Raw genomic sequence first — 18910 nt, forward strand, 5'->3', positions numbered from 1 at the left:
GGCCTTTTTCCCAACCCAGAGGCACAGTCCTGTTGTGCAGCCTTGTCTTTGGGGCTGCATTCCTCCAGAGGGAGCTGCCTTCTCCATTCACATGGAGATGCCCTACAGGCTAGTGACAGCCTTGCTGTGGAGCATGGAGAGGGAGAATTATGGAGGGAAGAAAAGTGCTCTCTTAACAGAGATTCCCCAGTGTGCCTGGGCTGGGGACACAGATGCATTCACCCTCCCTGAGGCTATCATTAGAACAAAGGAACAATTGGAAGTTTACTGGAAAACACCAAAAGGTTTACTTTAGTAAATGTATTAAGTATCCTTATTTTGTGTGTTTTGATTTATATAACTTTTTATTTATATAAGGTGAACAAATTTCATGTATTTCCTATATACAGACTTAGAAGCATAATGATACTTCCCACCCTACCCTCCCTCCTGCCCACATTCCCATCCTCTCTCCTTCCTTTCTTGTTCTTTCTTTTAATTTTTACAATGACTTTTCTTAAATGTGGTTGCTTATTAAGAGGAAAAAGAAATAGTCCTTTAAATCTTGAAATGAATTTGTGGTGAATACTAGAGTATAGAAATATCATTTTGGGTAGAAAAAGCATTTTCGCATTTTCAAAGTATTGTCCTTCACCCGCCACAGAGACCACATGGATCTTTTCGCTGAATCAGCAAGCTGACATGTCAAGACAAGAGAAAATCTTCCATGACAGGCCACTTTGGGTGCCAAGCAGGGGGAACAGGTACAAAAAGAAAGAAGACTTGGTCTTCAGGGAGTTGTGATCTAGTGGAAGAAATAGATAGCATCTACATAGTTTTTCTATAATGTGATAGCAGTATACAGAGTCCTAAGAGACACACTGGAAACAGGAGGTCATTGAAGGCTTTCTATTTGGATGACATCTGCCCTGAGTCCTAAGGAAAGATTAAAAATTCATTCTAGAAAAGAAGGAGATTGTTTATGGCCATACCACCCTGAACGCACCCAATCTTGTCTGATCTCGGAAGCTAAGCAGGGTCAGGCCTGGTTAGTCACTTGGATGGGAGACCGTGTGGGAATACCGGATGCTGTAGGCTTACAAAAAAGAAAACAGAGGGAGAGAGGACATTGCAGGAAGAGAATCACTTTGACTCAAGGCGTGAAAATGTAAACCTGCATGTTCTATCCAAAGAGCTGCAGGCAGCTTGCTATTGCCAGAGGACACAACACAGGACAGTGAGTGACGGGAGTAGAGGCTGGACAGGTGGGTAAAGCCAAGAGAGGCTTGTCTGTCCTGCCAAGGAGATCAGAGACATTGGGGAAAGGATTGACGGTGGGGAGGAAGAATAGAATTGAAGATCAAAGGACTGAGCAGGATTTTGTCGTGATTACCCAAGAGAAAGGGAAGGACCTGAATTCAGGTGGTAGAAATGGGATTGGAAAGGAAATGGTTAGTTGAAGAAATATTGAGAAGTCAAAAGTAGGTGCCCTGTTGGATATAGACCTTGAAGGAGATGTCTGGGATGACTCACAGGTTTTAGAAGAGGAAGACAACAGAGATTGTGGTGTAATCAACCAGGCTAGAGATTGCAGGGGCCACACAGCTTTGTGGGAGAGAAGATGGCACTCAAAGTACTTCTCAAAATAAGTTCTCTGCTGTCCTCCGCAGGTCTGCACACAGTGCCTCGGAACACTGATGAACACTGTCCTCAATGGAACAGCTGCAGAGGGACCTAAAAGATCATTACGTCCTGTCATTTTCAAATATTGTGCCATAAGGACAGAGTGGGTGGCAAAGCAGGCAGAGGTGCCCACTCTCTCCCCAGATTCAATGCTGGAGGATCTACTTGTACTTGTTGTGTATATTTGAATCCTTCCTAAGACTTAGTTTGATAAAAAAAAAAAAAAGAAAGAAAGAAAAAGAAAAGAAAAGAAAAGAAAATCACCATTTGAAAGCCACTGACAACCTCTTCCTTCTTTTTCCCCTTGGATTTATTTATTTGAAAGGCAGTTAACAGAGACAGACAGAGACAGGGGAGAGAGAGAGAGAGAGAGAGAGAGAGAGAGAGAGAGATCTTCCACCCACTGGTTCACTGGTTCACTCCCCAAATGGCTGCAAAAGCCAGGACTGGGCCAGGCCGAAGCCAGGAGCCAGGAGTTTCTTCCAGGTCACCCATGTGGGTACAGTGGCCCAAAGACTTGGACCATCTTGCACTGCTTTCCCAGGCACATTAGCAGGAGTTGGGTTGGAAGTGGAGCAGCCAGGACTTGAACTGGCTTTACCCACTATGCCATCATGCCATCTTTCACAGAGAGGAAACTGAGGCCCACAGGAAGGAAATAATTTGTCCACAGACACGAGTTGGGAGCAGAATCTAAGCTAGATCTATGACACTTACTTCACCACATGTGAGTTCCAAGTGTCTTCTAAGCCATAGTTTCCTTCATAAAGAAATTGTTTGATTTGTTATGTTTTGTGGCTCTAGAATCAAAAATCTTCTCATTAAAAACTCTCAGGCTGGCGCCGCAGCTCACTAGCCTAATCCTCCGCCTGCGGTGCCGGCACCCCGAGTTCTAGTCCTGGTTGGGCCCTGCACCCGCATGGGAGACCAGGAGGAAGCACCTGGCTTCTTGATTTGGATGGGCGCAGCGCACCGGCCGTAGTGGCCATTTTAGGGGTGAACCAACAAAAAAGGAAGACCTTCCTCTCTGTTTCTCTCTCACTGTCTAACTCTGCCTGTCAAAAAAAAAAAACTCTCAGGAATTTTTTTAGTTTTATTCATTTGATAGATTTTTTTTTAATTTCGTTTTTAATTGACACATAATTGTACATATCTATGGGGACAGTGTGATATTTTTGATGCTTGTTTACATGGTAAAATAAGCAAATCATGGTATTTTATATATTCATCACTTCATAATATTTACAATTTCCTTATGGTAAGAACATTCAGAATGTTCTGTTCTAGCAATTTTCAAATATTTTGTATAATACTGTTAACTATAATCATCCTACAATGTAATTGATTGCTGGAACTTAAATATTCATCAGTTATCTTCTGCCTACCAAAGACTCTTCCCAACTACTTGACCATTTCTGTTTGGATCTCCACTGTAAGTTTTGATCCTTGAATAGATTTTTCGTGATCCCACCAATTAGTATTGAACAAGGGATTATTTTCATCTCAAGTAAATAGGATTATTATCAAAGGCATGAGTTTCCTAAATCACTAGAGAATTATAATTTATTTATATTTTAAGATTTTTTTGATAATACAGTTTTTAAACCCACAGAGTTCCTAAGGTATAATAAGGTGTAATTTTTCAAAGGGATTACTTTCATGTTACATTAATCTTTCCATATGCATTACAGAGCTCACTAGAAATAACGCACCCAAACTCAATTAGCCTAACTTGATGGTACTAATAACTGATACCTGAAATAATTACAGTATAAGATGTTTTCAAAAAATGAGAATTTGAGCCAGAGTTGCCACCACTTACCATGCCCTCATCCCATATGAAAGTGCTGGTTTCAGTCATGGCTGCCCCTCTGATCCAGCTCTTACTAATGCCTGGGAAGCAGCAGGTGATGGCTCAAGTACTTGGGTTCCTGCCATCCTTTTGGAAGAACTGGATTGTGTTTTTTGCTCCTGGCTCCAGACAGGGCCAAACTCAGCCTGATCATGACAGGTGTTTCTCTCTCTCTCCCTCTCTCTCTCTCTCTCTCTCTCTCAGAAACAAAATCATTTTATAAAGAAAATTTTGAGGGGCCAGCATTTCGGGAGGATTAAGTCGCCACTTGCAAAGCTGGTATCCCACATGGGAGACAGTTTGAGTCCCAGCTGCTCTACTTCCTATCCAGCCCCCTGTTAATGCACCTGAAAATGCAGTGAAAGATGGTCCAAGTGCCTGGGACCCTGCCACTCACCTAGGAAACCAGGACTGAATTCCAGGCTCCTGGATGGAAGACCTCTCTCGCTCTCCCCTTGTCTACAACTCTGCCTTTCAAATAAATAAAATAGATATTTAAAAACAAAAGTAAAAGAAAAAAATGTGTGAGCCTTGGCTTCTTCATATATGAAGGATTCATCATAATGCCAAATTTATAATTGTTTGAAAGGATCAAATAAACTCTTGAATCTGGAGAAAAAAAGGAATATGATTCACTAAAGTATGCAGTTAACGTTGGCTATTATTACTATTCCTTTTTTGAACATTTCAACTTGCTGCTTATTACCAGGATTAAAAATATTATACAACACCTACAATAAACCTGTAAACATTAGCTTTAATTACCATGTTAGATACTAATGTACCAGATGTTAAAAAAAAAAGAAAAATTTAATATTATCTTTACTTTCCCTGGTTCCTAGTCCTTTTATTAAATTTACTTAGGATAAGGTTGAAAGTCAAAGCAAACATCCTGTTAACTAGCAGCATTCTACTTTCCCCAGGAAAATCTTGTTGATTTGAGAAACTGATTACAAGGTGGCCTAATGATTCCTTGAAACACCTCTAATAGCAATCCTTTTTTTTTTTTTTTCCTGAATTATCAGAATGCTCTGGAACTATTTTATAAGACAATAACCTCAGTAAAATTTAATTATATGTCTACTGAACATATATTTTATATAAATACTGAGGATAAGGCTCTGAGAAAAGGAAGAAATGGATTGTACATCCCTGTCCTCAACAGACTTGCTGTCACCAAGAGCTGTCAGCTTCCCCCCGAAGGTTTTCCTTCCATACATTTCCCAAGACAACTCTGAATAAAGCTGAATGAAACTGATTTTTTTTCCTAAACTTTAAAAAACCTTTGGTTGAACTACTGTATCTTGGACCATAGCTTCAAGAATGTATTTTCCTTTATGCATTTTGATATTTGAGAATAATGAATGCAAAAATTACTGGGAAGAGAAGGTCTGTAATTGACCGCCTAGGGAAACTATGCAAAATCCCTTCAAAATTCCCACCAGGAGTAGAAGAGAAGTGGATTCAGATACAGTCTGAAACCTTCCCAAGCTTTCTCCACTGGAATTCTAATTAGTAAAAATCGCTTTAAGCAATTTGAAAGCTGCTTAATTTAAATACAGGAAGTGTTTCCTTAGGCTCCATAATACTTTGGCAGAGCTGATCCTATTTCCTCAGATTAAATAGAAGAAAATTCTTTCCTCGGGAGATTGAACCACACACAATAAGATCATTCATTAGAATGTTCATATAAATTCAAAATATAGCAGGGGAAGAGCAAATGTCTTCTTCATAAAGAGTAACACCCTAGAAATGGACTCATAACTGGTTTTTCTCTTGAGTTTTGGCCTTCGTGGAATATAATTCTCCAGGAAGAATCACTAAGGTGATAACTCATTTGACAATGAAACCAAGTGTGGGACAGCTTTTTAAAAAATTAAATCATTTTTCCCAAATAAAAAATGTCTGTCGATATTATTTGCACCTTAAGAGTTTCATTTCTACTCACGAAAATAAAAGCTGTACCTTCTGTATTCTAATTCTGAATCCTCTTCGTACCACGTATGACTTAGCAATAGGAAAATCCCATAAACTTTTGAAAGTCTGCACTTGCCAGGAAAGGAGAAGCTTCATTGGAAAACCTGCTGCTCGGATGCCTGCTTGATCAGGGGGTGGGAAGGATATGCTTCTAAAACTTCTTTATTGTCCAAGAACACAAAGGGGAGCACTTTGCAATCTCTCTCCATCCTTCTGCAAATTTACATCACCTTACTAAATTTGATAGCTAAATCGTGTTCTGACAGGGTTGTTGAGACTTGGGTGTCAGATTTAGAAATGTTATTGTTGAGGCTTACTTTGATGGTGAGATTTTAGAAGCCTATTTCCCTGCTAAACAAATGTATTATAGAGTGATGGATAACAGAGATTCAAAGGATTACAATGAGAGATCAAGGAGTTCACCTGCAATATCTATCGCATTGACAGCCGACTTTATTGAAGTTTCACAATATTAACTGCCTCTCTGTGGACTGGCTTAGCTGAGGAGGTGATTATCAATTTATCACCAGTCAAAACACAAATTGCTTCATGTACAGTGTCTGTGCCATAATCATGTACCTTGAATCTGATCAAGCTGAAATGATCCTACTAGGAAGATTCTTGTAAGAGTGAAGAAGGAACATCATCTGGGAACTTCTCTAATGAAATTGTGTCTAATTCTTGGTTTGATTGACCCTCTTTCCTGAAGCCTACAGTATGAATGCACCACTCCAGCAGGAAATAAAGATGAAGCCTGAGAGACTGATGGAGAGAATTTTAGAGGCTGTTGACTCCCTCTTCCTGAGTCTTACTTCCTCTAACCACCCTCACTCCCACACCAGAGATAGCAGGTAAGAAATTGATGAATCCTAGGCCGGCGCCGCGGCTCACTAGGCTAATCCTCCGCCTAGCAGCGCCGGCACACCGGGTTCTAGTCCCGGTCGGGGCGCCGGATTCAGTCCCGGTCGGGGCGCCGGATTCAGTCCCGGTTGCCCCTCTTCCAGGCCAGCTCTCTGCTGTGGCCAGGGAGTGCAGTGGAGGATGGTCTAGGTGCTTGGGCCCTGCACCCCATGGGAGACCAGGAAAAGCACCTGGCTCCTGGCTCCTGCCATCGGATCAGCGCGGTGCGCCGGCCGCAGCTCGGCGGCCATTGGAGGGTGAACCAACGGCAAAGGAAGACCTTTCTCTCTGTCTCTCTCACTGTCCACTCTGCCTGTCAAAAAAAAAAAAAAAAAAGAAAGAAATTGATGAATCCTTACAACTCCCTTCACAGTGGAAAGACTTTTACTTTTACCCTGAAATTCCATGCAGCAGAATAGGAGCTGACTGAATTACATATAGAAAATTATCTGGGACAGCAATGAACCAGCATTGAGATGACTGCATTATCTCTTTGATGCCATTTGTCATTAATATAGCAAGAACCTTTATTTTATAACTCCACCTACCTTCCTGATTTTATACTTTAATAAGGTCTCTTTCTCCACATACTAAGTTCCAACAATAGTCACTCCAATTAATATTTATTAATTGCAGGCATGGAGGGAGAAGATTTGGCCCTTAAGTTTTGTCTGATCAGAGCAACAATTAACAGCCGCCAAGCAGACACACATGGACCACTTACTATATGTCAACTACTATTCTAATAGGTAGATAGATGATAGATAGATAGAAGAGATAGGTAGATAATAGATTTGTCTAATCTTCTTAACAAGCATGTGAGGAGGCACTATTATTTACCCTGCATTTCAATGAGGAAATTGATGAGCAGAAATATTTTGTAATTTGACCAAGATTATCCAGCCTGCAAGCTGACTGACAGAGATGACCCTAGAACCTTACAGTTCTAAAACTCAGCCTCCTTTCAGTCATACACTGATTAGATTGCATTTCTTTGCCCAACTCTAACTGCTTACTGTCATACAGAGAAAGATAGTATGATATACATTCTCTACAATTTTCATGCAAAATGTCCAACATTCAACAAAAAAAATACCAGACATAACAGGAATTAAAGGAAAAATAAAACAGACATATGGGACCAGTGCTGTGGTGCAGCAGGTTAATGCCCTGGCCTGAAGCATCCCATATGGGCACCGGTTTGAGACCCAGCTGTTCCACTTCCAATCCAGCTCTCTGCTATGGCCTGGGAAAGCAGTAGAAGATGGCTCAAGTCCTTGGGCCCCTGTGCCCGCATGGGAGACCCAGAAGAAGTCCCTGGCTCCTGGCTTCGGATCAGCGCAGCTCTGGCCATTACCATCGGATGGAAGACCGATCTCTCTCTCTCTGCCTTTCCTCTCTCTGTGTAACTCTGACTTTCAAATAAATAAATAAATAAATCTTTAAAAAGTAAAATAAAATAAACAGACATAAAAAACAGGCCACAGAATGATCCAGATAATAATGATCAAAAAATATGTCAAATGGAAATTCAAGAACCAAAAAAATTAATAATAAAATACCGATTCAACAGATGAGCTAACAGATTAAACACAGCTAAAGAGACTTGATTCTAAAACATACCTCAGCTGAATATCCAGGGTCTGCCTCCATGGCACAGCAGGTTAAAGCCCCAGCCTGCAGATTTGGCCTCCCATATGGGTATCGGTTCAAGTCCAAAGGTGCTCCATTTCTGACTCAGCTCCCTGTTAATGCACCTGGGAAAGTAGTGGGAGATAGCCCAAGTTCTTGGGCCTCTACGCGCACATGGGAGACCCAGAGGAACCTCCTGGATCATGGCTTTGGATCAGCTCAGCTCAATCCATTGCAACCGTTTGGGGAGTGAACCAGACAATGGAAGACCTATTTCTCAATCTCTCTCTCTCTCTCTGTGTCTCTCTTTCTCTCTCTCTATCTCCCTTTCTTTATAACTCTTGCAAATAAATAAAAATAAACCTTTAAAAATATCCAAAGCACAAAAAGAAGATATGAAAATAAAACGTTAAAAAGAGAGCAAGAGACAATAGGAGATAACAAAACCCTAATGTAAGTGTGTCTGAAGCTGCAGAAGTGAGGTAGAATGGAAATGGGGGCAAAAGCAACATTTGAAGAGAGATATATGAGAATTTCCCAAAACAAATGAAAGATATCTAACCTTGAACATGGCTGGTCATGTCATAGTGAAATTGCCACGTGACAAAGACAAAGACTACACGCTAAGAGCAGCCAGATAAAGAAATGTCTGTCCTTCAAAGGAGCTACAGCAAGGACAACTAAGTTCCCAACAGAAACCAGGCCAGAAGAAAATAGGATGGCATCACAAAGTGCTGAAAAAATCATTTGACAACTTTGTAGTGTACACGCAGTGAAAACATTCTTCCAATTTGACAGCACCGAAAAAATACTTTTTTTTTTAATCAGCAGACTTATACTTGAAGAAATCCTGAAAAGATTTCTTTAGTCAAGAGGCAAATGATCCCAGATATAAGAAGAGACATTAAAAATGATAAAAAGGTAAATATGAATATCAATATGAGTGACTGACTACAAAACATTTAAATACATGTATAATTAGAATGTGTGAAAGCAATAACTCAAACAAAGGAGATAAATGAAATGAATGTGTCCTTAAATACTAACATTGTCTGACAATGCTACTAATTGATATTATAGTCTGTTAAGTAATGGAGGCATATTATTATATCTAGTGAATATAATGCCAGAAGCAAACATTTGGTGTAGAGGTTAAACCTCCAGTTAGGATATCCATGTCTCACAATAGAGTAGCTGGGATTCATTTCCTGGCTTTCAGCTCCTGATTCCAGATTTCTACTAATCAGACACTGGGAGACAGTAGTGATGGGTCAAGTAGTTGGGTTCATGCTACCAACATAGAAACCCTGGATAGAGTTCACAACTCTTGGCTTTAGCCCCCTCTACAGTTGTGGTCTTTTGAGGACTCAATAAGCATATGAGAGCTCTGTCTTTCTATTTGTCTCTCAAACAAATTAAAAATAAATGTTAATATACATAATTCCAAATGTATCAGTAATTACATTAAATGTAAATGGGTTACATGCTTCAACTGAAAGGCAGTTTGTCTAATTAGATTTAAAAATAATAATTAAACTATATGTTGCCTAAATAAGTACATTATAAATACAAGGACTCAGAGAGGTTGACAGTAAAAAGAATGGAAGAACAGATATGTAAAAACCATTAACAGGGTCCAATGCAGTGGCACAGTAGGTTAATTCTCCACCTGCAGTGCAAGCATCCCATATGGGCACCAGTTCAAGTTTTGGTTGCTCCACTTCTGATTCAGCTTTCTGCTATGATCTGAGAAAGCAATAGAAGATGTCCCAAGTGCTTGGGACCCTGCATCCACTTGGGAGACCCAAAGAAACTCCTGGTTCCTGGCTTTGGATCGGCACAGCTCTGGCCATTGAGGCCACCTGGGGAATGAACCAGCAAATGGAAGACCTCTCTCTCTCTCTCTTCCTCCATATCTCTGTAACTCTGCCTTTCAAATAAATAAATAAATCTTAAATAAAAGCCTTTAAGAAACACAATAAGAAACATTTCATAATGATGCTTAGAAATTAATCTACCAGGCTGGAAATGCAGCTCACTAGGCTAATCCTCCGCCTGCGGCGCTGGCACCCCGGGTTCTAGTCCCGGTCAGGGTGCCGGATTCTGTCCCGGTTGCCCCTCTTCCAGGCCAGCTCTCTGCTGTGGCCCGAGAGTGCATTGAAGGATGGCCCAGGTGCTTGGGCCCTGCACCCACATGGGAGACCAGGAGAAGCACCTGGCTCCTGGCTTTGGATCGGTGCAGCACCAGCCACAACGCGCCAGCCGTAGCGGCCACTTGGGGGGGTGAACCAACAGGAAAAGGAAGATCTTTCTCTCTGTCTCTCTCTCTCTCACTGTCTAACTCTGCCTGTCAAAAAAAAAATAAAGAAATTAATCTACCAGATATGAGAATTTCAAATTTTTATTCTCTCAAAACTTTAAAGCAGAAATAGATAAAACTAAAAGTATAAAGAGATAATTCCACAATAAAAGGATAGAGATAATTTCATACTTTCCTCAATTCTTTGTTAAACAATCAGTCTAAGTGATATTATTTCTAACCTTGACATCAGTAATACCTAAAAATCTGCATCTATTAAAAGAACATAGAACATTTACCAACCTGACCATATGCCCAGCCATAAAACAAGCCCCCAAACCCAACAAATTTCAAAGCATTGAAACCTTTAATATATTCTCTGAACCAAATCAGAGAAATCAACAACCAAATAATTAGTAAAATATCCCCAAACATTAGGAGATTGGTAAAAAAAGAAAAACCTTGTAAATCATATACTATTTTGAACGGAATGATAATGAAAACATGACATTTCAGTGACTTATGAATACGGGTCACTCTGCTTAGAGAAAACCCAGTGACGGCGGTTACCCTGGGAAAGAAGGTTAACAACCAAGAGACAGCCTAAGTGGGGGCCTCTTGGGTACAGAGATACTCTGTCTCTTGTGGCAGGAGGCAATTACATGAATGTGTTAGTTTTTGGAAAATTTGACCAAACTATACATTCATAATTTGGTCATTTTTTGTTTGCTTGTTATACTTGAAGAAAAATTTATTAAAAAAAAACACTAGAAATTATTCCTGACCTCTCATTTTGTCACTTCCCACATCCAGATCATCCACGTCTCCTATCAGCTTTAATTCAAAATATCTCCAGCATCCGCCATTTCTTACTACCAGCTGTCAACTTGCTTTAGGTCGACAGCATGGCTTCATGTCAAAGCTTCAGACTGGCCTCCCTGCTTCTGCCTTCGCTCCCTGTAGCCTGCTGTCCATATAGTCACCTGGGTGAACTGTTGAATCGAAATCAAAGCATGTTACCAACCTCCGCAAGATAGTCCAGTTGGCTTTTCATTTCACTCGTGAGGCAAGCCAAGTGATTGTCATGACTTCTGTCTCTACATAATCTAGACCATCATCCCCTCTCCTACTTCATCTCCTACTGCCCCATGTCTTGCTCACTCTGCTCCAACCTTACTACCTCCTTGCTCCTCCCTGAACATGCCAAGCACATTCCTGCCCTCACAACATTAGCATTCACCATTTGTTCTGCCTGAATGTTTCTTCCCCTAGATTCACATAGTAGATCTCTCAAATGTCACCTTCTTCCCTATTGTCTGGCATTGCAAATTCCTCCACTCACAGCAATCTCCAATCCCTCTTCAGTTCATTTACCAAATATTTATCAAGAGTCAGCCAGGGACTGCGCTAGGTGCTCAGGGTAAAATAGCAAACAAACTAGGCAAAGATTCCTACATTCACGGGGTATAAATTTTAGTAGAGGAAAACATACAATAAGCATAAATGCATGAATGATACGATGTGTGAGAAACAGATAAATACTATGGAAATAAACTTGAGAAGGGGGTAAGAATGGACTCACTTTATAAACAGGGTGCTCAGGCAAGCTTTAGTGAGAATGACATCTGAGCAGTACTCTGAAGGTGGTAAGAGTATTAGCCATGTAGATATGGGAGGAGAAACATCCAGAACAAGGAAAACAAGCAAAAGCTCATGGTAGGAGAGTACCTGACATGGCTGAGGAACTGTAAAATGTCAGGGGCAGCTGGGGTGATGTAGGGTGAGCAGCTGTCCAAGTTTTCCAAGGACTCAAGAGTTCCCTGGGAAAGATGACTTTCAGAGCTAAAACCAGGAATATACAGGGTAAGCCAAGATGGTTAGTTGGTCACCACTGAGAGAAAAAGTTGTTGGAGTTGAGGTCAAAGCGGTAGTAAGGGGTGGGATTGGCACAAGATTACAAAGAACCATGAGAACCATCTTCACTTTGAGACTGAGAAAAATGAAGGAGTTTGGAATGTTTTGAACAGGAGAATGCAGTGATCTGACTTAACACTTGAAACTTGTGCCTGCTGTGTTGGAAATGGGATGCAGAGACACAAGGCAGAAGAAGGGACAGCATCTCAAGTAGAACCACAGCCACACAGGTGAGAAATGTGGCAGCCTGAACCAAGCAGGTGTCAGAAGATGCCATGATATACTGCATAATACTTCCTAACAGATTGGATGAGGGATGTAAGAGAAAGAAGAAGAAGAACTTCCAGGGTTTTTATCCAAGCAACTGGAAAAACAGAATTGCCATTAGCTGAGACAGTGAAGACTGATCCCAGAGCAAGTTTGGTGGGAAAGAAAATCAGTTCCTTATTAGATATTTTATATTCACTTCTTAGCAATATAAAATACTATATATCGTATTTATTTATATCTATATTCACCCACTAGACTGTAATCCTCAAGAAAGCGAAGATTTTTATTTTGTTCTACTATATCACCATTATCTAGAATAAGTTCATATATTTCATAAATATCATGGAGTCCCTCCTAGGTTACTGGGACTGTGCTAGGTTCTATGAACATAATAAAGCACATCATGTGTTCTTATGATTGCCAGATAAAATATAGATTGGAGAAGGGAAGAAATAAGGAAATGAAAAGGGGAGATATGCCTTAAAAGGCTTTCTTAGAAAGCAATAATGAAAAAAATTGAGGAGCAAAGCTCTACTTGAAGAGTGGAGATTGGGAGTGCTTAAAAGATGTGTTCTCCCCAGAGAGAGAGGCAACAGGGATGGGAAGGCGCAGAAGAGGGCATTCTGTATGGCAGAAACAGCATATTCCCAGGCTTTGAGGGAAAGAAGGTAAACAACGTAAAATGCAACTGTGTGGTCAAATAAGATAAGGTCTTAGAAGGGTTTATTGGATTTAGCAATTAAGAGGTCACTGGTCATTTAACCTCTTTGTGCTTCAGTTTCAATACTTGTTAAATTAAATTGAAAAATAATCTCTAAAGCAACTTACGCTCAAATGCTCTCACCAGGTGGGGTCTTTTACACACAGAGACACAACCGCTTCCACTCACTCCCACACATACACACTAATATTTTCCTTAATCTAATTTTTCTATCTCTCTGCAGCTATATTTGCCTTTGGAGAATTCCAGTTCTCTTTGTTTAATTACAATAATGCTTTGAAAAGATCAATTATAAGAGTCTACTGTGCCTTGATAAACTGAGCTGCTGTACAATAAACTCGTTAATATCAGTCCCTATAAACATTTCCAATGCCTTATAAATACCTTTTACAATGCAATAAACTCTTTAGAATGTGGATACCAGATATTAAATTTTTTCTATTTTATTTTATTTGAAAGGCAGAGGCACAGAGAGAGAAAGGGGGAGAGAGAGAGATCCCAATTGCTTTTTCACTCCTCAAATGCCCACAATAGCTGGTGTTAAGCAAAAACCAGGAACATGGAACTCAGTCTGGGTCTCCCATGTGGGTGGCACGGACCCAACACCGCCTCCCTGTGTGTACATTAGCAGGAAGCTGAAATTGCGAGTGGAGCCAAGACTTGAATCCACACACTTCAATAAGCGGTGCAAGCATCCCAAATGACATTTTAACCACTAAGCAAAACACCTACCCTTATTCTTTTAATTAATTTATTTATTTGAGAGGCAGAGGGTTAGAAAGAAAAAGAGGAATGAGCACTCCATCTGCTGTTCATTCCCCCAAAAGCCCACAACAACCAGGGTTGTTCAGCCAAAACTGGGAGCTGTAAACTCAACCCAGATGTGCCACATGGGTGGTGAGAATCCAGTAATCTGAGCCATCACTGTATCACTCAGGTCTGCATTAGCAGGAAGCTGGGGTAGGAAGCCAAAGGCAGGTGTCAAACCCAGGTAGCACAATATGTGATTCAGGCAAGGCCAAACTCCCACCTCGGAATCATGCTTTTAATTGTCTAAAAGAAGATTACATTTGAGATGATGGATATACTAAATACATTTATGATATTATGTTTGTGATAAGTAGGTTACACAATATATCCTTCTAATCAAAGCATCACACTGCACCCCATAGGTGTGAAGAATTACTAAAACAACAAAAAATAAGAATATAAATGAAACCAATTATATTGGAATGAGATTATTGTTTTCTAAATTAGTGATATAGTAACACATGTACGTCTTTATTACATTAAGTAATAAGTCAAGCAGTTCTAATAACTACTATAATTTTGAAGTAGTGATGATCATACACAAGACATTAGGGTGCTTAAAACAATGTGAATGTACCATGAAATTTCACAGAAAATACATATTGTGAAATTATGTGTGGATTTCAAAAGCGTTGGCAATAAAATGAACTTATTTCCAAATCTGTGTTCCACAAACATTTTGAAGTCCTCTCCTATAGGTTGTGATGACAATATCTGTGATTTCTAGTGATGACAAAGTCACAGTCATGGCTAATGAAACTGTGCTATGTTGCCTACATTCATCATTCCACAAGCCTTTGAATTTTACTTACAGGCTAATCCAAGGGAAGATTCTGTTTTCTACCTGACTGCATAGGCCCCTCCCCACTGTCCTAGGGTGTTCAGCCCAGTCAGGACTTTCTCTTTGAATAACATAGCTCTGTGGTACAGCTCCATCCCTGCGACGCCTCAGACCTGCAGCTGCTCCATTACTAGGGGCACACTGCCCTCCCATGGTGTCTCCGGAAGAGGTTAGCACTAATGCCTTCTGCAACAAAGCAGCCTTTTAGGACATTAGACCCAACCTGCAAATTAATACACTGGTTCATCACAATTCATTAATCAAACTCAGACTGGATTTAACAACAGATTATTAAAGACTCAAAATTATATCCACAGGGGCAAAAAAAAAAAAAAAAAACAGCTTCCAGAGGGTCAAATGTAATGTGAATGGCTTTGCATAAAACCATAAACCTGCTATTAAATTAAAAACAGGAAAAATTATGTCCAATCCTTATCTCCGTTTTTTTTTTGCAAAAGGACTGCCACAAGAATTTATTTCTTCACTGTCCCTGGCTACACAGTGAAAACTAAAAGGCTAAAATGCAGTGGTTCTGATGTTTGGTTGGTAACTTACACTAACACATACTGACTGAGGTGAAGACATTGAAGAAATTCTTCCCATAGTTCATTGCTAATAGAATGCTGTCACTGTTTTCATCTGGCAAATTTTCCTCATATGCTGGGACAGCTCAGGGACAGGCACACTGGCTGGGGGACTCACTCCCTGTGAGAGTGCCTAACAGTGGAGGACTTGCTACCTCATCCTACCATTTTCCCATCTCTCACCTCAAATGTGCTTGCTCCAGACAAACAGGTCTATTCTTCTATGAACAAAAACAGAAGGGAGAAGCTATGACTTCCATTTTTTCCTTTCTCTTCAGGGAATTCAGATAGACCCACTGGGAATTCCCAAAGGCATCCAAACCCATTCAGAATACTATTATTTGGCATATCAGAATGCTACAATCAACTGTGCAATGAATTTATTTTTAAAAGGTTACATTTTAGAGTAGCAATCATAAAGAGTATAATAATAGGTATGGTAAAGACAAATATAAAAGACTGAATGATTTTGCGCCATCTTTACTCTTTCCTCATTAGGATTGAATCATTAGTTCTTGTTTTTGCAGAAAGATTTGTGAAAATTACTTGCACTCATTAAGGTAGATTGACATTTCTGGAAACAAAAGTGATTTATTCAAATTGTGTACCTGTTTGATATTTATAGGGTGTTTTTGTCTTAGTACTGTCCATTATAAACTCAAAACTCCTGAACAGGGACTGTCTCTTTGTTATATACCTGAAAGTAATGAAAAACCTCTCTGTAAAAATTAGCTGCTATACACTGTAGACACCAAGATATATAAAATGATATTATAGATGAAGTGAAATATACCAAAAATAACATAATACATGAACAATGTAGTATTGTATTAAATATGTAGTGTATATATTTATATATATATATATACATAAATCTGTATATATTGAAGTCCAAAATACTTGACATCTTTAAAGAACTTTATAAATACAATGAGATTCTAATAGAGCAAGACTCAAGTTGGGATTTTGGTAACTCAAAGCAGCAAATACCTAGTCCGATTTTGTCGCCACCTCTCCCAACGTCCAGCACTCTTTCCCAGCAGCTTGGGTTCATCATTCATCTTAACACAGCATTGCAGACACCTCCATTAATTGTTCAGTGGTCACTTGAAAGAAATTGCGTCCACTCTACCAAGGCATAGGTCCTCCCACGTAGTAGATGATCCACAAATATTCATAGCAGAAAACAGGAGCTCCTTATGCTGTTTCCAAATGAAAATACATTATGTTAGCACTGTCCTTCCAAACCCACTTAATCCTCCTAATTCCCAGGAAGAGTTATCATAGAGATTAACTGCAAAAGAGTGTCTCATAAAAATATTTTGGACTGATGCACTGAGCCTCGGATTTCAAGTAGATGTTTTCTATTCTATCATGAGGGAAATTGTATACACCAGAAAAGAAAGCTACATTCACTTGAAAACACAACTATAAAACTCATATCATAGAAACAAGGGACATTATAGGCAAGAATGATTATCAAAAATGAAACAAACCTTAACATTTGAATGGTAGTGCTCTGGCCAAAAGAGTGCTATTGAGACTCCTTCCTGCTCTAAGGTGAAATAAGTGGACAAATTATAGTAATTGCTACAGCGTAGAAAGCTCTTACTTACGGCTATCTGCTGTTAGGTGACATGAAACAACAACCCTTGATGCACATGATGTAGGCATTAGCATTGCCACCTCACTGAGAGCTTCAGCAACTCGCCTGAGGTCACACAAGGCAGTTGTTGAGTCAACACTCAATGTCCCATCCAAATGTCCCATCCGGCCAACTCCAAAGCCCCCTGTGACGTGACTGCTCTCTCCTCTGCCGCTCGTCCTCAGGTCCTTTCTCAAGGTACCTCTCCAAGAGCTCCTCAGGTGGAAAAAGTAAATACCGAAACAACAATCTGGGGCCCTTATGGATCTTTGGGCCAGTTCTCTTTAGACAGCCTACACAGTATAAGTGGCAGAATAGCAAAGTAGTCAGTGGCTTGGGCTTGGAATCAGATTGCCCAAATTGGTTTGCCAATTCTAAACCTTCCATGTATGACAATTTTCTTATTTTCTTTGTGCCTCAGAGTCCTCATAAGTAAAGTGGGTGTGGCAGCAATAATTAATGGGGCTGGCTGTAGTGATAATTAAATGAGTTAACCAAGATGAACTACTCAGTGCTCAACACATAGGAAGTGCTAAGTGTTTAAATATTAGACAACACTTTTTAGCTCTTGTGACTGTAATGGAAGGCAGATTCAGTCACCACAATTCAGTATCTTAGTGGAATAGTTTTTAATTAGCAGGTTTTGTTGAGCGTCTGAACCCCTGCAGCTAAACAACATAGAACGACAGTGGTCCTACTCTAAGACATGAGTTTGCAAAACCTTCGACACAAGGACCATTTGGCAATTCCTCACTAAGTCCCAACAGCACTCAGGGCTGCCTCACTCCACAAAGGAACACTGGATTCTTTCCCAGGGAATTCATAACCCACACAAGTTGATCTTTTTCTGCTACAGTTTTTTTTAACTGTTCGGTGTTTTACCCCCAGAACTTTGTGGGCATACATAATAGTGAAATAGGCAGATATTTGGCATGGTGGTTAAGATGCCATTTGAAACACCTGCATCCCATGTCAGAGTGCTGGGGTTCGAGTCCCAGTTCTGCTCCCAGTTCCAGCTCCCTGCTAATGTAGACCATACTAGGCAGTGGTGAGGGCTCAAACAGGTGTGTTCCTGCCACCCACATAGGAAACCTGGATTGAGTTAACCCACACTGACTTCAGCCTGGTCAAGCCCCAGAGATTGCACGCATTTGAGTAGTGAACTAACAAATGAGATCTCTCTCTCTCTCTCTCTCTCTCTATATATATATATATATCTTCCCCCTCTTTCAAATTTTTTTTAAAGATTTATTTTATTTATTTGAAAGACAGAGTTACAGAGAGAGAGGTCATCCATCTGCTGGTTCACTCCCCAGATGGCCACAATGCCTGGAGCTGTGTTGACCCAAAGCCAGGAGCCAGGAGCCTCCTCCAGGTCTTCTGCGTGGGTGCATGGGCCCAAGCACTTGGGCCATCTTCTACTGCTTTCCCAGGCCATAGCAGAGAGCTGGATCAGAAGAGGAGCAGCCAGGAGTAGAACCAGCGCCCATATAGGATGCTGGTGCTTCAGGCCAGGGCGTTAACCCACTGCACCACAAGACCGGCCTCAAATTTTTATTTTTTAATTAAGTAAATAATACTAGTGAGCAGTGGGATTGGGCACATGGTCAGTAAAAATAGGACAGGGAAGGAAAAGGTGTCATAAATTTTGTTCATGAAATCCCTGGAACTTCCAAATTAATATGTTCTTTCGAAGTTGAGGGAACAGGGAACCAATACTTAACCTTGCTATATTATTTCAATGCATCAGTGTAGAAATTGGGGCCCAAGATCACCAGCCAGTAATTACAGTATTGAGATTTG

General features: G+C 40.3%; 1 protein-coding gene and 1 pseudogene across 5 annotated transcripts in view; one reads left to right on the forward strand and one right to left on the reverse strand.

Moving 5' to 3' along the window:
* The window catches only part of RWDD3 (RWD domain containing 3), an 85404-nt gene that overhangs the window by 14322 nt on the left and 52172 nt on the right, over window positions 1–18910 (reverse strand). For all 5 annotated transcript variants that reach the window (XR_011390142.1, XR_007923533.2, XR_007923532.2 and 2 more), the window contains one exon: window positions 16453–16664. The gene's annotated coding sequence lies outside the window, so the exon portion shown is untranslated. The remainder of the gene's footprint in view (window positions 1–16452; window positions 16665–18910) is intronic.
* On the forward strand, window positions 958–1077 carry LOC127493764 (5S ribosomal RNA; annotated as a pseudogene).

Source organism: Oryctolagus cuniculus, chromosome 7, assembly GCF_964237555.1.
Source record: "Oryctolagus cuniculus chromosome 7, mOryCun1.1, whole genome shotgun sequence".
NCBI lineage: Eukaryota > Metazoa > Chordata > Mammalia > Lagomorpha > Leporidae > Oryctolagus > Oryctolagus cuniculus.